Raw genomic sequence first — 22,936 nt, 5'->3', positions numbered from 1 at the left:
TCTACTCCTGTCTGGATGTTAACTCCCTCCCTCTGTCTGTCTGTCTGGGCAGGTCCAGGAGGAGGGTCTGAGGAGTTATTTGAGCTGCCTGGGGGGACGAGGATTTCGCTCGGTCCGCGAGCGATGGTGGTACATCGCCCTGAGCAAGTGTGGGGTAGGTCACTGAGCAGGTACACACGGACCCCTCGCCCCATCCTACCCTCGTTCCCCACTCCGTATCAGCCCCACCACCCCCTCCCTATCTCTGTAACCCCCTCCAACCCCTACACCCCTCCCTATCTCTGTAACCCCCTCCAGTCCCTACACCCCCTCCCTATCTCTGTAACCCCCTCCAACCCTTACACCCCCTCCCTATCTCTGTAACCCCCTCCAGCCCCTACACCCCCTCCCTATCTCTGTAACCCCCTCCAGCCCCTACACACCCTCCCTATCTCTGTACACCCCCTCCAGCCCCTACACCCCCTCCCTATCTCTGTAACCCCCTCCAGCCCCTACACCCCCTCCCTATCTCTGTAACCCCCTCCAGCCCCTACACCCCCTCCCTATCTCTGTAACCCCCTCCAGCCCCTACACCCCCTCCCTATCTCTGTAACCCCCTCCCTATCTCTGTAACCCCCTCCAGCCCCTACACCCCCTCCCTATCACCGTAACCCCCTCCAGCCCCTACACCCCCTCCCTATCTCTGTAACCACCCTCCAGTCCCTACACCCCCTCCCTATCTCTGTAACCCCCTCCAGCCCCTGCACCCCCTCCCTATCTCTGTAACCCCCTCCAGCCCCTACACCCCCTCCCTATCTCTGTAACCCCCTCCAGCCCCTACACCCCCTCCCTATCTCTGTAACCCCCTCCAGCCCCCACACCCCCTCCCTATCACCGTAACCCCCTCCAGCCCCTACACCCCCTCCCTATCTCTGTAACCACCCTCCAGTCCCTACACCCCCTCCCTATCTCTGTAACCCCCTCCAGCCCCTACACCCCCTCCCTATCTCTGTAACCCCCCTCCAGTCCCTACACCCCCTCCCTATCTCTGTCACCCCCTCCAGCCCCTCCCTCTCTCTGTGACCTCTGACCCCTCACAGTGTGCCCGGATTCCCATCGCTCTGCTGTTGGGGACTGTAACCTCACTGCCCTCAGCCCTGAACTCTGGAACTCTCTCCCAGAACTGGAGGCAACCACCCCCCCCACCCCCTCACCTCCCTCCCCCCGAGCCGCATCGCTGCCCCATTCCGGTGCTATATCAATGCAAGGTCTGCTCTCTGCGCTGCTCCCCCCCTCCCAGCTCCCCCCACTCTGCCCTGTGCCCCTCTTCCAGCCTCGGGTGAGGTGACTAACCTTTCCACCCCTCCTCTCTGTCTCTCTCTCTCTGTCCTGGGCACAGGGCACAGGCCTACAGCTGGATTACGAGATGACTCTGACCAATGGCCGCTCCTTCTGGACCAAACATTTCTCAGCAGATGAGTTTGGTGAGTGTGGGGGGAGGGGGGGGGGGGGGGGGGGGGTCAGCAGGGGAGGAGTGAGGGAAGGAGACGGAGGAGAGAGGTAGAGGGAGGGGATGGGTGGGTGAGCGAGGAGAGGGACTGGTCGTGGGGTCTGAGGGAGGGGGTGTACGGGAGGGGAGGGACGGGGAGTGGGGTCTGAGGGAGGGGGTGGAGGGGAGGGGAGGGACGGGGAGTGGGGTCTGAGGGAGGGGGTGTACGGGAGGGGAGGGACGGGGAGTGGGGTCTGTGGGAGGGGGAGTGAACAGGGAGGGAGGGGGAGTGAGTGGAGGAGTGAGGGGATAGGGAGGGCAAGAGAGGGGGTACGGTAGGGGAGGGTAAGGGAGGAGGCAATGGGAGGGGGGAGTGTGAGGAGGGAGCAGGAGGAGCGAGGGAGTGGGAGGAGGGAAGGAGCTGGGGGAGTAGGCCCAAGCTGAGAGGGAGCATGAGGAGGGGGGGGAGTGGGATGGAGAGGGTGCGTGAGGAGGGAGGGAGTGGGATGGAGTGGGTGCGTGAGGAGGGAGGGAGTGGGATGGAGAGGGTGCGTGAGGAGGGAGGGAGTGGGATGGAGAGGGTGCGTGAGGAGGGAGGGAGTGGGATGGAGAGGGTGCGTGAGGAGGGAGGGAGTGGGATGGAGTGGGTGCGTGAGGAGGGAGGGAGTGGGATGGAGAGGGTGCGTGAGGAGGGAGGGAGTGGGATGGAGTGGGTGCGTGAGGAGGGAGGGAGTGGGATGGAGAGGATGCGTGAGGAGGGAGGGAGTGGGATGGAGTGGGTGCGTGAGGAGGGAGCAGCTGGAGGGAAGGAGGGGGGGAGGGAGCAGGAGGAGGGGGGCATGGAGGGACTGAGGAAGGGACAGAGGGGAGGGGGAGGGGTAGGAGGGAGCAGGGATCGGGTGGAGGGAGCGGGGAGGGGAGTGATCAGTGAGGGGGTGGTGGGGGGGGAATGGGGGGATGGAGCCTGAGAGATTTATCCTCAGGTTCTGAACTCTGTTTCTCTCTGTACAGAGCTGCTGAGTTTCTCCAGTGCTTTCCATTTCAGATTGTGGGCAGGTTTTAATTTGTGCGCTGTCACCTCATCGTTTCGACTTGTCCCGAGGGGGGGACAAGAGGGGGGCGGGGGGCGGTGGCAAGGGGTGCGTTTGAAGTGAGGTTAAATTGGGAATCTGAGCGAGCCCCACCCTCAGTGTTTAATTTTCTGCTCGGTTTGGCACGGTGCTTTCCGGGATGTTGGGTATTGTAGAACCTGGAAAGGATGGCACCAACACTGTCGGCCAACTCCTGGCCGAGAAGGGAGACAGACGCTTCAGACCGAATACTGCTAAAGAGCCGCTCACAATGAACCGAACCGTCTGGCTGGTCAGAAGTGGTTGTGCCATATACCAAAGGTAACACCACTGAACGTTCAAGGACCATAGCTCAGAGTGTGAGACTCTCTGTACAGACAGGACTATTCCCACTGGCAAAGGGACTCTCCAGAAAGCTGCCATTTTACCATGGAGCTGACGATACCATCCTCATCCCGTTGGCTGGTCTGCTCTGAGTCATAGAATCCCAAAAGTGTGGAAACAGACCATTCGGCCCAACAAGTCCACACCAACCCTCTGAAGAGTAACCCATCCCCCTATGTTTACCCATGACCAATTACTGTCTCTCCCTGTGTCTCTCGATCTTGCTGTCTCTCCCTCACTCTCTCTGTCTCTCCCTCTCGCTGTCTCTCCCTCACTCTCACTGTGTTTACCTGTGTCTCTCACTCTCACTGTCTCTCCCTGTGTCTCTCTCTCTCACAGTCTCTCCCTGTGTCTCTCACTCTCCCTGTCTCTCCCTGTGTGTCTCTCACTCACTGTCTCTCCGTGTCTCTCACTCTCACTGTCTCTCCCTGTGTGTCTCTCTCTCACTCTCACTGTCTCTCCCTGTGTGTCTCTCTCTCACTGTCTCTCCGTGTCTCTGACTCTCACTGTCTCTCCCTGTGTGTCTCTCTCTCACTCTCACTGTCTCTCCCTCTCGCTGTCTCTCCCTGTCTCTCTCACTCTCACTGTCTCTCCCTGTGTGTCTCTCACTCACTCTCACTGTCTCTCCCTCTCGCTGTCTCTCCCTGTCTCTCTCACTCTCACTGTCTCTCCCTGTCTCTCTCTCTCTCTCTCACTGTCTGTCCCTGTGTATCTCACTCTGACTGTCTCTCCCTGTGTCTCTCTCACTGTCTCTCCCTGTGTCTCTCCCTCACTGTCTCTCCCTGTGTCTCTCGCTCTCACTGTCTCTCCCTGTCTCTCTCTCTCTCTCACTGTCTCTCCCTGTGTCTCTCTCTCACTGTCTCTCCCTGTGTCTCTCACTCTCACTGTCTCTCCCTGTGTCTCTCTCTCTCTCACTGTCTCTCCCTGTGTGTCTCTCTCTCTCTCACTGTCTCTCCCTGTTTCTCTCACTCTCACTGGCTCTCCCTGTGTCTCTCTCTCTCACTGCCTCTCCCTGTGTCTCTCTCTCTCTCACTGTCTCTCCCTGTGTGTCTCTCACTCTGACTGTCTCTCACTGTGTGTCTCTCTCTCACTGCCTCTCCCTGTGTCTCTCTCTCTCTCTCACTGTCTCTCCCTGTCTCTCACTCTCACTGTCTCTCCCTGTTTCTCTCACTGTCTCTCCCTGTGTCTCTCTCACTCTCACTGTCTCTCCCTGTGTCTCTCTCTCTCACAGTCTCTCCCTGTGTCTCTCTCTCTCACTGTCTCTCCCTGTGTCTCTCTCACTCTCACTGTCTCTCCCTGTCTCTCTCTCTCTCTCACTGTCTGTCCCTGTGTCTCTTTCTCGCTGTCGCTCTCACTGTCTCTCCCTGTGTCTCTCTCACTCTCACTGTCTCTCCCTGTGTCTCTCACTCTCACTGTCTCTCCCTGTGTCTCTCTTACTCTCACGGTCTCTCCCTGTGTCTCTCTCTCACTGTCTCTCCCTGTGTCTCTCTCTCTCTCACTGTCTCTCCCTGTGTCTCTCTCTCTCTCACTATCTCTCCCTGTGTCTCTCCCTGTGTCTCTCTCTCTCTCACTGTCTCTCCCTGTGTCTCTCGCTCTCACTGTTTCTCTCACTGTCTCTCCCTGTATCTCTCGCTCTCACTGTTTCTCTCACTGTCTCTCCCTGTGTCTCTCCCTCTCACTGTTTCTCTCACTGTCTCTCCCTGTGTCTCTCGCTCTCACTGTCTCTCTCACTGTCTCTCCCTGTGTCTCTCGCTCTCACTGTCTCTCTCACTGTCTCTCCCTGTGTCTCTCGCTCTCACTGTTTCTCTCACTGTCTCTCCCTGTGTCTCTCGCTCTCACTGTTTCTCTCACTGTCTCTCCCTGTGTCTCTCGCTCTCACTGTCTCTCTCACTGTCTCTCCCTGTGTCTCTCGCTCTCACTGTCTCTCTCACTGTCTCTCCCTGTGTCTCTCGCTCTCACTGCCTCTCTCACTGTCTCTCCCTGTGTCTCTCGCTCTCACTGTCTCTCCCTGTGTCTCTCGCTCTCACTGTTTCTCTCACTGTCTCTCCCTGTGTCTCTCGCTCTCACTGTCTCTCTCACTGTCTCTCCCTGTTTCTCTCTCTCTCACTGTCTCTCCCTGTGTCTCTCTCTCTCACTGTCTCTCCCTGTGTCTCTCGCTCTCACTGTCTCTCTCACTGTCTCTCCCTGTGTCTCTCGCTCTCACTGTCTCTCTCACTGTCTCTCCCTGTTTCTCTCTCTCTCACTGTCTCTCCCTGTGTCTCTCTCTCTCACTGTCTCTCCCTGTGTCTCTCGCTCTCACTGTCTCTCTCACTGTCTCTCCCTGTGTCTCTCCCTCTCACTGTCTCTCTCACTATCTCTCCCTGTGTCTCTCGCTCTCACTGTTTCTCTCACTATCTCTCCCTGTGTCTCTCGCTCTCACTGTTTCTCTCACTGTCTCTCCCTGTGTCTCTCACTCTCACTGTCTCTCCCTGTGTCTCTCTCTCTCTCACTGTCTCTCCCTGTGTCTCTCGCTCTCACTGTTTCTCTCACTGTCTCTCCCTGTGTCTCTCGTCCTCACTGTCTCTCTCACTGTCTCTCCCTGTGTCTCTCGCTCTCGCTGTCTCTCTCACTGTCTCTCCCTGTGTCTCTCGCTCTCACTGTCTCTCTCACTATCTCTCCCTGTGTCTCTCCCTCTCACTTTTTCCCTCACTGTCTCTCCCCGTGTCTCTCGCTCTCACTGTTTCTCTCACTATCTCTCCGTGTCTCTCGCTCTCACTGTTTCTCTCACTGTCTCTCCCTGTGTCTCTCACTTTCACTGTCTCTCCCTGTGTCTCTCTCTCTCTCACTGTCTCTCCCTGTGTCTCTCCCTCTCACTGTCTCTCTCACTATCTCTCCCTGTGTCTCTCCCTCTCACTGTTTCTCTCACTATCTCTCCCTGTGTCTCTCCCTCTCACTGTTTCTCTCACTGTCTCTCCCTGTGTCTCTCGCTCTCACTGTCTCTCTCACTGTCTCTCCCTGTTTCTCTCTCTCTCACTGTCTCTCCCTGTGTCTCTCTCTCTCTCACTGTCTCTCCCTGTGTCTCTCCCTCTCACTGTCTCTCTCACTATCTCTCCCTGTGTCTCTCCCTCTCACTGTTTCTCTCACTATCTCTCCCTGTGTCTCTCCTTCTCACTGTCTCTCTCACTGTCTCTCCCTGTGTCTCTCGCTCTCACTGTCTCTCCCTGTGTCTCTCGCTCTCACTGTCTCTCTCACTATCTCTCCCTGTGTCTCTCCCTCTCACTGTCTCTCTCACTATCTCTCCCTATGTCTCTCCCTCTCACTGTTTCTCTCACTATCTCTCCCTGTTTCTCTCGTTCTCACTGTCTCTCTCACTGTCTCTCCCTGTGTCTCTCCCTCTCACTGTCTCTCTCACTATCTCTCCCTGTGTCTCTCCCTCTCACTGTTTCTCTCACTATCTCTCCCTGTTTCTCTCGGTCTCACTGTCTCTCTCACTGTCTCTCCCTGTGTCTCTCACTCTCACTGTCTCTCCCTGTGTCTCTCTTACTCTCACGGTCTCTCCCTGTGTCTCTCTCTCACTGTCTCTCCCTGTGTCTCTCACTCTCACTGTCTCTCCCTGTGTCTCTCTCTCTCTCACTGTCTCTCCCTGTGTCTCTCGCTCTCACTGTTTCTCCCTGTGTCTCTCACTCTCACTGTCTCTCCCTGTGTGTCTCTCTCTCTCACTGTCTCTCCCTGTTTCTCTCACTCTCACTGCCTCTCCCTGTGTCTCTCTCTCTCTCACTGTCTCTCCCTGTGTGTCTCTCACTCTGACTGTCTCTCACTGTGTCTCTCTCTCTCACTGCCTCTCCCTCTGTCTCTCTCTCTCTCTCACAGTCTCTCCCTGTGTCTCTCTCTCTCTCTCACTGTCTCTCCCTGTCTCTCACTCTCACTGTCTCTCCCTGTTTCTCTCACTGTCTCTCCCTGTGTCTCTCTCACTCTCACTGTCTCTCCCTGTGTCTCTCTCTCTCACAGTCTCTCCCTGTGTCTCTCTCTCTCACTGTCTCTCCCTGTGTCTCTCTCACTCTCACTGTCTCTCCCTGTCTCTCTCTCTCTCTCACTGTCTGTCCCTGTGTCTCTTTCTCGCTGTCGCTCTCACTGTCTCTCCCTGTGTCTCTCTCACTCTCACTGTCTCTCCCTGTGTCTCTCACTCTCACTGTCTCTCCCTGTGTCTCTCTTACTCTCACGGTCTCTCCCTGTGTCTCTCTCTCACTGTCTCTCCCTGTGTCTCTCTCTCTCTCACTGTCTCTCCCTGTGTCTCTCTCTCTCTCACTATCTCTCCCTGTGTCTCTCCCTGTGTCTCTCTCTCTCTCACTGTCTCTCCCTGTGTCTCTCGCTCTCACTGTTTCTCTCACTGTCTCTCCCTGTATCTCTCGCTCTCACTGTTTCTCTCACTGTCTCTCCCTGTGTCTCTCCCTCTCACTGTTTCTCTCACTGTCTCTCCCTGTGTCTCTCGCTCTCACTGTCTCTCTCACTGTCTCTCCCTGTGTCTCTCGCTCTCACTGTCTCTCTCACTGTCTCTCCCTGTGTCTCTCGCTCTCACTGTTTCTCTCACTGTCTCTCCCTGTGTCTCTCGCTCTCACTGTTTCTCTCACTGTCTCTCCCTGTGTCTCTCGCTCTCACTGTCTCTCTCACTGTCTCTCCCTGTGTCTCTCGCTCTCACTGTCTCTCTCACTGTCTCTCCCTGTGTCTCTCGCTCTCACTGCCTCTCTCACTGTCTCTCCCTGTGTCTCTCGCTCTCACTGTCTCTCTCACTGTCTCTCCCTGTGTCTCTCGCTCTCACTGTTTCTCTCACTGTCTCTCCCTGTGTCTCTCGCTCTCACTGTCTCTCTCACTGTCTCTCCCTGTTTCTCTCTCTCTCACTGTCTCTCCCTGTGTCTCTCTCTCTCACTGTCTCTCCCTGTGTCTCTCGCTCTCACTGTCTCTCTCACTGTCTCTCCCTGTGTCTCTCGCTCTCACTGTCTCTCTCACTGTCTCTCCCTGTTTCTCTCGCTCTCACTGTCTCTCTCACTGTCTCTCCCTGTGTCTCTCGCTCTCACTGTCTCTCTCACTGTCTCTCCCTGTGTCTCTCTCTCTCACTGTCTCTCCCTGTGTCTCTCGCTCTCACTGTCTCTCTCACTGTCTCTCCCTGTGTCTCTCCCTCTCACTGTCTCTCTCACTGTCTCTCCCTGTGTCTCTCGCTCTCACTGTTTCTCTCACTATCTCTCCCTGTGTCTCTCGCTCTCACTGTTTCTCTCACTGTCTCTCCCTGTGTCTCTCACTCTCACTGTCTCTCCCTGTGTCTCTCTCTCTCTCACTGTCTCTCCCTGTGTCTCTCGCTCTCACTGTTTCTCTCACTGTCTCTCCCTGTGTCTCTCGTCCTCACTGTCTCTCTCACTGTCTCTCCCTGTGTCTCTCGCTCTCACTGTCTCTCTCACTGTCTCTCCCTGTGTCTCTCGCTCTCACTGTCTCTCTCACTATCTCTCCCTGTGTCTCTCCCTCTCACTTTTTCCCTCACTGTCTCTCCCCGTGTCTCTCGCTCTCACTGTTTCTCTCACTATCTCTCCGTGTCTCTCGCTCTCACTGTTTCTCTCACTGTCTCTCCCTGTGTCTCTCACTTTCACTGTCTCTCCCTGTGTCTCTCTCTCTCTCACTGTCTCTCCCTGTGTCTCTCCCTCTCACTGTCTCTCTCACTATCTCTCCCTGTGTCTCTCCCTCTCACTGTTTCTCTCACTATCTCTCCCTGTGTCTCTCCCTCTCACTGTTTCTCTCACTGTCTCTCCCTGTGTCTCTCGCTCTCACTGTCTCTCTCACGGTCTCTCCCTGTTTCTCTCTCTCTCACTGTCTCTCCCTGTGTCTCTCTCTCTCTCACTGTCTCTCCCTGTGTCTCTCCCTCTCACTGTCTCTCTCACTATCTCTCCCTGTGTCTCTCCCTCTCACTGTTTCTCTCACTATCTCTCCCTGTGTCTCTCCTTCTCACTGTCTCTCTCACTGTCTCTCCCTGTGTCTCTCGCTCTCACTGTCTCTCCCTGTGTCTCTCGCTCTCACTGTCTCTCTCACTATCTCTCCCTGTGTCTCTCCCTCTCACTGTCTCTCTCACTATCTCTCCCTATGTCTCTCCCTCTCACTGTTTCTCTCACTATCTCTCCCTGTTTCTCTCGTTCTCACTGTCTCTCTCACTGTCTCTCCCTGTGTCTCTCCCTCTCACTGTCTCTCTCACTATCTCTCCCTGTGTCTCTCCCTCTCACTGTTTCTCTCACTATCTCTCCCTGTTTCTCTCGGTCTCACTGTCTCTCTCACTGTCTCTCCCTGTGTCTCTCACACTCACTGTCTCTCCCTGTGTCTCTCTTAATCTCACGGTCTCTCCCTGTGTCTCTCTCTCACTGTCTCTCCCTGTGTCTCTCACTCTCACTGTCTCTCCCTGTGTCTCTCTCTCTCTCACTGTCTCTCCCTGTGTCTCTCGCTCTCACTGTTTCTCCCTGTGTCTCTCACTCTCACTGTCTCTCCCTGTGTGTCTCTCTCTCTCACTGTCTCTCCCTGTTTCTCTCACTCTCACTGCCTCTCCCTGTGTCTCTCTCTCTCTCACTGTCTCTCCCTGTGTGTCTCTCACTCTGACTGTCTCTCACTGTGTCTCTCTCTCTCACTGCCTCTCCCTCTGTCTCTCTCTCTCTCTCACAGTCTCTCCCTGTGTCTCTCTCTCACTGTCTCTCCCTGTCTCTCACTCTCACTGTCTCTCCCTGTTTCTCTCACTGTCTCTCCCTGTGTCTCTCTCACTCTCACTGTCTCTCCCTGTGTCTCTCTCTCTCACAGTCTCTCCCTGTGTCTCTCTCTCTCACTGTCTCTCCCTGTGTCTCTCTCACTCTCACTGTCTCTCCCTGTCTCTCTCACTCTCACTGTCTCTCTCTCTCTCTCTCACTGTCTGTCCCTGTGTTTCTTTCTCACTGTCGCTCTCACTGTCTCTCCCTGTGTCTCTCTCACTCTCACTGTCTCTCCCTGTGTCTCTCACTCTCACTGTCTCTCCCTGTGTATCTCACTCTCACTGTCTCTCCCTGTGTCTCTCTTACTCTCACGGTCTCTCCCTGTGTCTCTCTCTCACTGTCTCTCCCTGTGTCTCTCACTCTCACTGTCTCTCCCTGTGTCTCTCTCTCTCTCACTGTCTCTCCCTGTGTCTCTCGCTCTCACTGTTTCTCTCACTGTCTCTCCCTGTGTCTCTCACTCTCACTGTCTCTCCCTGTGTCTCTCTCTCTCTCACTGTCTCTCCCTGTGTCTCTCGCTCTCACTGTTTCTCTCACTGTCTCTCCCTGTGTCTCTCCCTCTCACTGTTTCTCTCACTGTCTCTCCCTGTGTCTCTCGCTCTCACTGTCTCTCTCACTGTCTCTCCCTGTGTCTCTCGCTCTCACTGTCTCTCTCACTGTCTCTCCCTGTGTCTCTCGCTCTCACTGTCTCTCTCACTGTCTCTCCCTGTGTCTCTCGCTCTCACTGTCTCTCCCTGTGTCTCTCGCTCTCACTGTTTCTCTCACTGTCTCTCCCTGTGTCTCTCGCTCTCACTGTCTCTCTCACTGTCTCTCCCTGTTTCTCTCTCTCTCACTGTCTCTCCCTGTGTCTCTCTCTCTCACTGTCTCTCCCTGTGTCTCTCGCTCTCACTGTCTCTCTCACTGTCTCTCCCTGTGTCTCTCGCTCTCACTGTTTCTCTCACTGTCTCTCCCTGTGTCTCTCCCTCTCACTGTCTCTCTCACTATCTCTCCCTGTGTCTCTCGCTCTCACTGTTTCTCTCACTATCTCTCCCTGTGTCTCTCGCTCTCACTGTTTCTCTCACTGTCTCTCCCTGTGTCTCTCACTCTCACTGTCTCTCCCTGTGTCTCTCTCTCTCTCACTGTCTCTCCCTGTGTCTCTCGCTCTCACTGTTTCTCTCACTGTCTCTCCCTGTGTCTCTCGTTCTCACTGTCTCTCTCACTGTCTCTCCCTGTGTCTCTCGCTCTCACTGTCTCTCACTGTCTCTCCCTGTGTCTCTCTCTCTCACTATCTCTCCCTGTGTCTCTCGCTCTCACTGTCTCTCTCACTATCTCTCCCTGTGTCTCTCCCTCTCACTGTTTCTCTCACTGTCTCTCCCCGTGTCTCTCGCTCTCACTGTTTCTCTCACTATCTCTCCCTGTGTCTCTCGCTCTCACTGTTTCTCTCACTGTCTCTCCCTGTGTCTCTCACTTTCACTGTCTCTCCCTGTGTCTCTCTCTCTCTCACTGTCTCTCCCTGTGTCTCTCCCTCTCACTGTCTCTCTCACTATCTCTCCCTGTGTCTCTCTCTCTCTCACTGTCTCTCCCTGTGTCTCTCCCTCTCACTGTCTCTCTCACTATCTCTCCCTGTGTCTCTCCCTCTCACTGTTTCTCTCACTATCTCTCCCTGTGTCTCTCGCTCTCACTGTTTCTCTCACTATCTCTCCCTGTGTCTCTCCCTCTCACTGTCTCTCTCACTGTCTCTCCCTGTGTCTCTCGCTCTCACTGTCTCTCTCATTATCTCTCCCTGTGTCTCTCCCTCTCACTGTCTCTCTCACTATCTCTCCCTGTGTCTCTCCCTCTCACTGTTTCTCTCACTATCTCTCCCTGTTTCTCTCATTCTCACTGTCTCTCTCACTGTCTCTCCCTGTGTCTCTCCCTCTCACTGTCTCTCTCACTATCTCTCCCTGTGTCTCTCCCTCTCACTGTTTCTCTCACTATCTCTCCCTGTTTCTCTCGGTCTCACTGTCTCTCTCACTGTCTCTCCCTGTGTCTCTCACTCTCACTGTCTCTCCCTGTGTCTCTCTTACTCTCACGGTCTCTCCCTGTGTCTCTCTCTCACTGTCTCTCCCTGTGTCTCTCACTCTCACTGTCTCTCCCTGTGTCTCTCTCTCTCTCACTGTCTCTCCCTGTGTCTCTCGTTCTCACTGTCTCTCTCACTGTCTCTCCCTGTGTCTCTCGCTCTCACTGTCTCTCTCACTGTCTCTCCCTATGTCTCTCACTCTCACTGTCTCTCCCTGTGTCTCTCTCTCTCTCACTGTCTCTCCCTGTGTCTCTCGTTCTCACTGTCTCTCTCACTGTCTCTCCCTGTGTCTCTCGCTCTCACTGTCTCTCTCACTGTCTCTCCCTGTGTCTCTCCCTCTCACTGTCTCTCTCACTATCTCTCCCTGTGTCTCTCCCTCTCACTGTCTCTCTCACTGTCTCTCCCTGTGTCTCTCGCTCTCACTGTCTCTCTCACTGTCTCTCCCTGTGTCTCTCCCTCTCACTGTCTCTCTCACTATCTCTCCCTGTGTCTCTCCCTCTCACTGTTTCTCTCACTGTCTCTCCCTGTGTCTCTCGCTCTCACTGTTTCTCTCACTATCTCTCCCTGTGTCTCTCGCTCTCACTGTTTCTCTCACTATCTCTCCCTGTGTCTCTCACTTTCACTGTCTCTCCCTGTGTGTCTCTCTCTCTCACTGTCTCTCCCTGTGTCTCTCACTTTCACTGTCTCTCCCTGTGTCTCTCTCTCTCTCACTGTCTCTCCCTGTGTCTCTCCCTCTCACTGTCTCTCTCACTATCTCTCCCTGTGTCTCTCCCTCTCACTGTTTCTCTCACTATCTCTCCCTGTGTCTCTCCCTCTCACTGTTTCTCTCACTGTCTCTCCCTGTGTCTCTCACTTTCACTGTCTCTCCCTGTGTCTCTCTCTCTCTCACTGTCTCTCCCTGTGTCTCTCACTCTCACTGTCTTTCCCTGTGTCTCTCTCTCTCTCACTGTCTCTCCCTGTGTCTCTCTCTCACTGTCTCTCCCTGTGTCTCTCACTCTCACTGTCTCTCCCTGTGTCTCTCTCTCTGTCACTGTCTCTCCCTGTGTCTCTCGCTCTCACTGTCTCTCTCACTGTCTCTCCCTGTGTCTCTCGCTCTCACTGTTTCTCCCTGTGTCTCTCACTCTCACTGTCTCTCCCTGTGTCTCTCTCTCTCTCACTGTCTCTCCCTGTGTCTCTCTCTCACTGTCTCTCCCTGTGTCTCTCACTCTCACTGTCTCTCCCTGTGTCTCTCTCTCTCTCACTGTCTCTCCCTGTGTCTCTCCCTCTCACTGTTTCTCTCACTGTCTCTCCCTGTCTCTCCCTGTGTCTCTCGCTCTCACTGTCTCTCCCTGTGTCTCTCGCTCTCACTGTCTCTCTCACTGTCTCTCCCTGTGTCTCTCGCTCTCACTGTTTCTCTCACTGTCTCTCCCTGTGTCTCTCGCTCTCACTGTTTCTCTCACTGTCTCTCCCTGTGTCTCTCGCTCTCACTGTCTCTCTCACTGTCTCTCCCTGTGTCTCTCGCTCTCACTGTTTCTCTCACTGTCTCTCCCTGTGTCTCTCGCTCTCACTGTCTCTCTCACTGTCTCTCCCTGTTTCTCTCTCTCTCACTGTCTCTCCCTGTGTCTCTCTCTCTCACTGTCTCTCCCTGTGTCTCTCGCTCTCACTGTTTCTCTCACTATCTCTCCCTGTGTCTCTCGCTCTCACTGTTTCTCTCACTGTCTCTCCCTGTGTCTCTCACTCTCACTGTCTCTCCCTGTGTCTCTCTCTCTCTCACTGTCTCTCCCTGTGTCTCTCGCTCTCACTGTTTCTCTCACTGTCTCTCCCTGTGTCTCTCGTTCTCACTGTCTCTCTCACTGTCTCTCCCTGTGTCTCTCGCTCTCACTGTCTCTCTCACTGTCTCTCCCTGTGTCTCTCCCTCTCACTGTCTCTCTCACTATCTCTCCCTGTGTCTCTCGCTCTCACTGTCTCTCTCACTATCTCTCCCTGTTTCTCTCACTGTCTCTCCCTGTGTCTCTCACTTTCACTGTCTCTCCCTGTGTCTCTCTCTCTCTCACTGTCTCTCCCTGTGTCTCTCCCTCTCACTGTCTCTCTCACTATCTCTCCCTGTGTCTCTCCCTCTCACTGTCTCTCTCACTATCTCTCCCTGTGTCTCTCCCTCTCACTGTCTCTCTCACTATCTCTCCCTGTGTCTCTCCCTCTCACTGTTTCTCTCACTATCTCTCCCTGTGTCTCTCCCTCTCACTGTCTCTCTCACTGTCTCTCCCTGTGTCTCTCGCTCTCACTGTCTCTCTCACTGTCTCTCCCTGTGTCTCTCGCTCTCACTGTCTCTCTCACTATCTCTCCCTGTGTCTCTCCCTCTCACTGTCTCTCTCACTATCTCTCCCTATGTCTCTCCCTCTCCCTGTTTCTCTCCTTCTCACTGTCTCTCTCACTGTCTCTCCCTGTGTCTCTCCCTCTCACTGTCTCTCTCACTATCTCTTCCTGTGTCTCTCCCTCTCACTGTTTCTCTCACTATCTCTCCCTGTTTCTCTCGGTCTCACTGTCTCTCTCACTGTCTCTCCCTGTGTCTCTCACTCTCACTGTCTCTCCCTGTGTCTCTCTTACTCTCACGGTCTCTCCCTGTGTCTCTCTCTCACTGTCTCTCCCTGTGTCTCTCACTCTCACTGTCTCTCCCTGTGTCTCTCTCTCTCTCACTGTCTCTCCCTGTGTCTCTCTCTCTCTCACTGTCTCTCCCTGTGTGTCTCTCACTCTGACTGTCTCTCACTGTGTCTCTCTCTCTCACTGCCTCTCCCTGTGTCTCTCTCTCTCTCTCACAGTCTCTCCCTGTGTCTCTCTCTCACTGTCTCTCCCTGTCTCTCACTCTCACTGTCTCTCCCTGTTTCTCTCACTGTCTCTCCCTGTGTCTCTCTCACTCTCACTGTCTCTCCCTGTGTCTCTCTCTCTCACAGTCTCTCCCTGTGTCTCTCTCTCTCACTGTCTCTCCCTGTGTCTCTTTCTCACTGTCGCTCTCACTGTCTCTCCCTGTGTCTCTCTCACTCTCACTGTCTCTCCCTGTGTCTCTCACTCTCACTGTCTCTCCCTGTGTCTCTCTTACTCTCACGGTCTCTCCCTGTGTCTCTCTCTCACTGTCTCTCCCTGTGTCTCTCACTCTCACTGTCTCTCCCTGTGTCTCTCTCTCTCTCACTGTCTCTCCCTGTGTCTCTCGCTCTCACTGTTTCTCTCACTGTCTCTCCCTGTGTCTCTCTCTCACTGTCTCTCCCTGTGTCTCTCGCTCTCACTGTTTCTCTCACCGTCTCTCCCTGTATCTCTCGCTCTCACAGTTTCTCTCACTGTCTCTCCCTGTGTCTCTCCCTCTCACTGTTTCTCTCACTGTCTCTCCCTGTGTCTCTCGCTCTCACTGTCTCTCTCACTGTCTCTCCCTGTGTCTCTCGCTCTCACTGTCTCTCTCACTGTCTCTCCCTGTGTCTCTCGCTCTCACTGTCTCTCTCACTGTCTCTCCCTGTGTCTCTCGCTCTCACTGTCTCTCTCACTGTCTCTCCCTGTGTCTCTCGCTCTCACTGTTTCTCTCACTGTCTCTCCCTGTGTCTCTCGCTGTCACTGTCTCTCTCACTGTCTCTCCCTGTTTCTCTCTCTCTCACTGTCTCTCCCTGTGTCTCTCTCTCTCACTGTCTCTCCCTGTGTCTCTCGCTCTCACTGTCTCTCTCACTGTCTCTCCCTGTGTCTCTCCCTCTCACTGTCTCTCTCACTATCTCTCCCTGTGTCTCTCTCTCTCTCACTGTCTCTCCCTGTGTCTCTCCCTCTCACTGTCTCTCTCACTATCTCTCCCTGTGTCTCTCCCTCTCACTGTTTCTCTCACTATCTCTCCCTGTGTCTCTCCCTCTCACTGTCTCTCTCACTGTCTCTCCCTGTGTCTCTCGCTCTCACTGTCTCTCTCACTGTCTCTCCCTGTGTCTCTCGCTCTCACTGTCTCTCTCACTATCTCTCCCTGTGTCTCTCCCTCTCACTGTCTCTCTCACTATCTCTCCCTGTGTCTCTCCCTCTCACTGTTTCTCTCACTATCTCTCCCTGTTTCTCTCGTTCTCACTGTCTCTCTCACTGTCTCTCCCTGTGTCTCTCCCTCTCACTGTCTCTCTCACTATCTCTCCCTGTGTCTCTCCCTCTCACTGTTTCTCTCACTATCTCTCCCTGTTTCTCTCGCTCTCACTGTCTCTCTCACTATCTCTCCCTGTGTCTCTCCCTCTCACTGTCTCTCTCACTATCTCTCCCTGTGTCTCTCCCTCTCACTGTTTCTCTCACTATCTCTCCCTGTTTCTCTCGGTCTCACTGTCTCTCTCACTGTCTCTCCCTGTGTCTCTCACTCTCACTGTCTCTCCCTGTGTCTCTCGCTCTCACTGTCGCTCTCAGTGTCTCTCCCTGTGTCTCTCCCTCTCACTGTCTCTCTCACTGCAGCAGTAGAATCTCCTCCAAGATAAAGATGCAGTCTGACTGTTATCGGACTTCTGAATGGGCCTCCCAAATTTTAAACTTAATACTGACTTTACTCTCTGTGTGTGTTCTCTGCAGCTGTAGTATTGTATTCCTTGCTCTGTTGTGTTACCCTGATGCGCATGGACAACAAACTACTTCACTGTATGTCGGTACATGTGACAATAATCAATCAGATCTAAAAAGAAATACAGGTATCCCCTGCTTTTGGAAAGTTCACTTTCCCCCACCTGCCTTTTCACAAAGACCTACATTAGTACCTGTTTCACTCACTGAAAGAAATCCAAAGAGGATTTTCACTTTTACCAGAAGTTTTTCCCATGTAAATTCATGCTTCTTCATTTTACACCATTTCAGTTTACAAAACGTTTCCTGGGAACGCTCTACTTTCGGATAGCGGGGGTGGGGGGGATCCTGTGGAGGGGAGCCGGGAGACACAGCAAACCTGAGTTTGTTCAAACTCACCTTGAAAAGGTGCGACATTAAAGGTGGACAGGAGTTGAGAGGGTGGATAAAGGAGAGGTTAAGAAGCAGGGTGCATAAACAGGGCATTTTCCAAGGTGGCAAGGCAGTGAACAGGGGGACTGCCAACAGGGGGGTCAGTGCTGCTTAGAATGAGTGGCTTGGGGGGAAACAGCAAGACTGACCCTCCTGCTAGAACGATAAGAGGCTGGTCAGAAAGCTGAGAGACGGGGTCGCAGTGGGATGCAGACCTGAGTGAATGGGCAGCAGGGCGGGCAGGCTGTGTATAATGTGAGGAAGTAGGAGACAGAGGGTGGTGGTGGAGGGTTGTTTTTCAGACTGGAGGCCTGTGACCAGTGGAGTGCCACAAGGATCGGTGCTGGGCCCTCTACCTTTTGTCATTTACATAAATGATTTGGATGTGAGCATAAGAGGTACAGTTAGTAAGTTTGCAGATGATACCAAAATTGGAGGGTGTAGTGGACAGCGAAGAGGGTTACCCTCAGATTACAACAGGATCTGGACCAGATGGGCCAATGGGCTGAGAAATGGCAGATGGAGTTTAATTCAGATAAATGTGAGGTGCTGCATTTTGGGAAAGCAAATCTTAGCAGGACTTATACACTTAATGGTAAGGTCCGAGGGAGTGTTGCTGAACAAAGAGACCTTGGAGTGCAGGTTCATAACTCCTTGAAAGTGGAGTCGCAGGTAGATAGGATAGTGAAGAAGGCGTTTGGTATGCTTTCCTTTATTGGTCAGAGTATTGAGTACAGGAGTTGGGAGGTCATGTTGCGACTGTACAGGACATTGGTTAGGCCACTGTTGGAATATTGCGTGCAATTCTGGTCTCCTTCCTATCGGAAAGATGTTGTGAAACTTGAAAAGGTTCAGAAAAGATTTACAAGGATGTTGCCAGGGTTGGAGGATCTGAGCTACAGGGAGAGGCTGAACAGGCTGGGGCTGTTTTCCCTGGAGCGTCGGAGGCTGAGGGGTGACCTTATAGAGGTTTATAAAATCATGAGGGGTATGGATAGGATAAATAGGCAAAGTCTTTTCCCTGGGGTCGGGGAGTCCAAAACTAGAGGGCATAGGTTTAGGGTGAGAGGGGAAAGATATAAAAGAGACCTGAGGGGCAACTTTTTCACACAGAGGGTGGTACGTGTATGGAATGAGCTGCCAGAGGATGTGGTGGAGGCTGGTACAGTTACAGCATTTAAAAGGCATCTGGATGGGTATATGAATAGGAAGGGTTTGGAGGGATATGGGCCGGGTGCTGGCAGGTGGGACTAGATTGGGTTGGGATATCTGGGTGGGCATGGACGGGTTGGGCCGAAGGGTCTGTTTCCATGCTGTACTATCACTATGACTCTATCAGTATGAGATTGGACACTTCGTTGCAAATGGAAGAATATTTTTAAAGGGTCAGAGCTTGGGTCAAATGGACTTCAGTGAGTAAGGAGCTCAGAGAGTGGGCCGGTGAGCAGTTAGTGAGGCAATGGTACCCCAGTCCATACCCACACCACCCCCTGTGTGAAAGGATTGCCTCTTCGGTCCAATATAAATCTTTCCCCTATCACTCTAAGCCTCCCTGTGGACATTCCCTCATGGCTGCTCTGTCTCCCCCTCCCACAGGAATTCTGGAGACAGACATCACGTTCCTGGTGATCTTCACCTTGGTCTTCATCGTCTCTCTCGGGTTTGGATGTGAGTGTTTGTGGTGGGGGAATGGGGGTGGGGGGGACCCTGGGGGGGTGGGGGAGCAGTGGTGATGGGATCCTGGGAGGTGGGGGTGGAGGGGGAAGGGGATGATGGGGATCCTGGGGGGTGGGAGTGGAGGGGTGATTGGGATCCTGGAGGGTGGGGGTGGAGGGGGAAGGGGGTGATGGGGATCCTGGGGAGTGGGAGTGGAGGGGTGATTGGGATCCTGGAGGGTGGGGGTGGAGGGGGAAGGGGGTGATGGGGATCCTGGGGGGGGTGGGAATGGAGGGGGAAGGGGGTGATGGGGATCCTGGGGGGGTGGGGGTGGAGGGGGAAGGGGGTGATGGGGATCCTGGGGGGGTGGGAGTGGAGGGGGAAGGGGGTGATGGGCATCCTGGGGGGTGGGAGTGGAGGGGGAAGGGGGTGATGGGGATCCTGGGGGTGGGAATGGAGGGGGAAGGGGGTGATGGGGATCCTGGGGGGGTGGGGGAAGGGGGTGATGGGGATCCTGGAGGGTGGGAGTGGAGGGGGAAGGGGGTGATGGGGATCCTGGGAGGTGGGGGTGGAGGGGGAAGGGGATGATGGGGATCCTAGGGGTGGGGGTGGAGGGGGAAGGGGGTGATGGGGATCCTGGGGGGTGGGGGTGGAGGGGGAAGGGGATGATGGGGATCCTGGGGAGTGGGAGTGGAGGGGTGATTGGGATCCTGGAGGGTGGGGGTGGAGGGGGAAGGGGGTGATGGGGATCCTGGGGGGGGTGGGGAATGGAGGGGGAAGGGGGTGATGGGGATCCTGGGGGGGTGGGGGTGGAGGGGGAGGGGGAAGGGGTGGAATGGGGAATCCTGGGGGTGGGGGTGGAGGGGGAAGGGGGTGATGGGGATCCTGGGGGTGGGAATGGAGGGGGAAGGGGGGGATGGGCATCCTGGGGGTGGGAGTGGAGGGGGAAGGGGGTGATGGGGATCCTGGGGGGTGGGGGTGGAGGGGGAAGGGGGTGATGGGGATCCTGGGGGGGTGGGAGTGGAGGGGGAAGGGGGTGATGGGGATCCTGGGGGGTGGGGGTGGAGGGGGAAGGGGGTGATGGGGATCCTGGGGGGGTGGGAGTGGAGGGGGAAGGGGGTGATGGGGATCCTGGGGGGTGGGGGTGGAGGGGGAAGGGGGTGATGGGGATCCTGGGGGGGTGGGGGAAGGGGGTGATGGGGATCCTGGGGAGTGGGAGTGGAGGGGGAAGGGGGGGATGGGGATCCTGGGGAGTGGGAGTGGAGGGGTGATTGGGATCCTGGAGGGTGGGGGTGGAGGGGGAAGGGGGTGATGGGGATCCTGGGGGGGGTGGGAATGGAGGGGGAAGGGGGTGATGGGGATCCTGGGGGGGTGGGGGTGGAGGGGGAAGGGGGTGATGGGGATCCTGGGGGTGGGGGTGGAGGGGGAAGGGGGTGATGGGGATCCTGGGGGTGGGAATGGAGGGGGAAGGGGGTGATGGGGATCCTGGGGGTGGGAGTGGAGGGGGAAGGGGGTGATGGGGATCCTGGGGGTGGGAGTGGAGGGGGAAGGGGGTGATGGGGATCCTGGGGGGGTGGGAGTGGAGGGGGAAGGGGGTGATGGGGATCCTGGGGGTGGGGGTGGAGGGGGAAGGGGGTGATGGGGATCCTGGGGGTGGGGGTGGAGGGGGAAGGGGGGTGATGGGGATCCTGGGGGTGGGAATGGAGGGGGAAGGGGGTGATGGGGATCCTGGGGGTGGGAGTGGAGGGGGAAGGGGGTGATGGGGATCCTGGGGGGGGTGGGAGTGGAGGGGGAAGGGGGTGATGGGGATCCTGGGGGGTGGGGGTGGAGGGGAAGGGGGTGATGGGGATCCTGGGGGGGTGGGGGAAGGGGGTGATGGGGATCCTGGAGGGTGGGAGTGGAGGGGGAAGGGGGTGATGGGGATCCTGGGGGTGGGAATGGAGGGGGAAGGGGGTGATGGGGATCCTGGGGGGGTGGGGGAAGGGGGTGATGGGGATCCTGGAGGGTGGGAGTGGAGGGGGAAGGGGGTGATGGGGATCCTGGGAGGTGGGGGTGGAGGGGGAAGGGGATGATGGGGATCCTGGGGGTGGGGGTGGAGGGGGAAGGGGGTGATGGGGATCCTGGGGGGTGGGGGTGGAGGGGGAAGGGGATGATGGGGATCCTGGGGGGTGGGAGTGGAGGGGTGATTGGGATCCTGGAGGGTGGGGGTGGAGGGGGAAGGGGGTGATGGGATCCTGGGGGGGGGTGGGAATGGAGGGGGAAGGGGGTGATGGGGATCCTGGGGGGGTGGGGGTGGAGGGGGAAGGGGGTGATGGGGATCCTGGGGGTGGGGGTGGAGGGGGAAGGGGGTGATGGGGATCCTGGGGGTGGGAATGGAGGGGGAAGGGGGTGATGGGGATCCTGGGGGTGGGAGTGGAGGGGGAAGGGGGTGATGGGTGTCCTGGGGGGTGGGGGTGGAGGGGGAAGGGGGTGATGGGGATCCTGGGGGTGGGAGTGGAGGGGGAAGGGGGTGATAGGGATCCTGGGGGGTGGGAGTGGAGGGGGAAGGGGGTGATGGGGATCCTGGGGGGGTGGGAGTGGAGGGGGAAGGGGGTGATGGGGATCCTGGGGGGGTGGGGGTGGAGGGGGAAGGGGGTGATGGGGATCCTGGGGGGGTGGGAGTGGAGGGGGAAGGGGGTGATGGGGATCCTGGGGGGTGGGGGTGGAGGGGGAAGGGGGTGATGGGGATCCTGGGGGTGGGAGTGGAGGGGGAAGGGGGTGATGGGGATCCTGGGGGGGTGGGGGTGGAGGGGGAAGGGGGTGATGGGGATCCTGGGGGGGTGGGAGTGGAGGGGGAAGGGGGTGATGGGGATCCTGGGGGGTGGGGGTGGAGGGGGAAGGGGGTGATGGGGATCCTGGGGGGGTGGGGGAAGGGGGTGATGGGGATCCTGGAGGGTGGGAGTGGAGGGGGAAGGGGGTGATGGGGATCCTGGGGGTGGGAATGGAGGGGGAAGGGGGTGATGGGGATCCTGGGGGGGTGGGGGAAGGGGGTGATGGGGATCCTGGAGGGTGGGAGTGGAGGGGGAAGGGGGTGATGGGGATCCTGGGGGTGGGAACTGTGAGGGCTCCTGGAGTTCCAGTGGGGGTGGTGGGGGGGGGGGAGTGTTCGGGGGAGGGTATAAAGCCCTGAGAGGTTGGGCTGCACAGATGTGGGGAAAAGGGGGATACAGTATCTGGAAATGAGGGGCTATTGGACAGGGTGAGTGTGGGAAAGCTGGAGACACAGATACACCAACCATGGGAGTTAGTGATGGCGGGATCCTGGGGAATGCCGGAACTTGGGCACTGGGGAATACCGGGGAGGGGGAAAGGGGAATCAGTGTGGGTTGGAGGGTGGGTTCTTGTCACGGGGAGGGGTTGTCAGACAGGGGATGGTGGGGGTAAACCCCCTGATGGTTTACTGTGTGCTCCTTCCAGATCTGTTAAAGGTCCGTCTGCTCCTCCACACGACGTACAAAATGTTCATGATGGCAGCTGGACTGGAAGGTCAGTCTGAGAATTGACAGTGTAGAGGGTGCTTTCCCCTCTATCCAACCCTGTGCTGTCCCTGTCCCTGGGAGTGTTTGATGGGGGGACAGTGTAGAGCGAGCTTTACTCTGTATCTAACCCCATGCTGCCCCTGTCCTGGGAGTGTTTGATGGGGGGGACAGTGTAGAGGGAGCTTTACTCTGTATCTAACCCCATGCTGTCCCTGTCCTGGGAGTGTTTGATGGGGGGGGACAGTGTAGAGGGAGCTTTACTCTGTATCTAACCCCGTGCTGTCCCTGTCCCTGGGAGTGTTTGATGGGGGGGACAGTGTAGAGGGAGCTTTACTCTGTATCTAATCCCGTGCTGTCCCTGTCCCTGGGAGTGTTTGATGGGGGGGACAGTGTAGAGGGAGCTTTACTCTGTATCTAATCCCGTGCTGTCCCTGTCCCTGGGAGTGTTTGATGGGGGGGGACAGTGTAGAGGGAGCTTTACTGTGTATCTAACCCCGTGCTGTCCCTGTCCTGGGAGTGTTTGATGGGGGGGACAGTGTAGAGGGAGCTTTACCCTGTATCTAATCCCGTGCTGTCCCTGTCCCTGGGAGTGTTTGATGGGGGGGACAGTGTAGAGGGAGCTTTACTCTGTATCTAACCCCATGCTGTCCCTGTCCTGGGAGTGTTTGATGGGGGGGACAGTGTAGAGGGAGCTTTACTCTGTATCTAACCCCATGCTGTCCCTGTCCCTGGGAGTGTTTGATGGGGGGACAGTGTAGAGGGAGCTTTACTCTGTATCTAACCCCGTGCTGTCCCTGTCCCTGGGAGTGTTTGATTGGGGGACAGTGTAGAAGGAGCTTTCCTCTGTATCTAACCCCGTGCTGTCCCTGTCCTGGGAGTGTTTGATGGGGGACAGTGTAGAGGGAGCTTTACTCTGTATCTAACCCCGTGCTGTCCCTGTCCTGGGAGTGTTTGATGGGGGACAGTGTAGAGGGAGCTTTACTCTGTATCTAACCCCGTGCTGTCCCTGTCCCTGGGAGTGTTTGATGGGGGACAGTGTTAGAGGGAGCTTTACTCTGTATCTAACCCCGTGCTGTCCCTGTCCCTGGGAGTGT

General features: G+C 56.2%; 1 protein-coding gene and 1 long non-coding RNA gene across 2 annotated transcripts in view; both read left to right on the top strand.

Moving 5' to 3' along the window:
- The window catches only part of cog3 (component of oligomeric golgi complex 3), a 522,289-nt gene that overhangs the window by 340,274 nt on the left and 159,079 nt on the right, over positions 1-22,936 (top strand). The gene's annotated exons all lie outside the window — the stretch shown is intronic.
- Positions 44-22,695, top strand: LOC140486046 (uncharacterized). The gene is made up of 4 exons (XR_011962514.1): positions 44-154; positions 1,379-1,463; positions 18,265-18,336; positions 21,781-22,695. It is a non-coding gene; the product is annotated as an uncharacterized lncRNA (long non-coding RNA).

Source organism: Chiloscyllium punctatum, chromosome 15 (genome assembly GCF_047496795.1).
Source record: "Chiloscyllium punctatum isolate Juve2018m chromosome 15, sChiPun1.3, whole genome shotgun sequence".
Lineage (NCBI taxonomy): Eukaryota > Metazoa > Chordata > Chondrichthyes > Orectolobiformes > Hemiscylliidae > Chiloscyllium > Chiloscyllium punctatum.
This window is presented reverse-complemented; position numbering and strand designations above follow the sequence as displayed.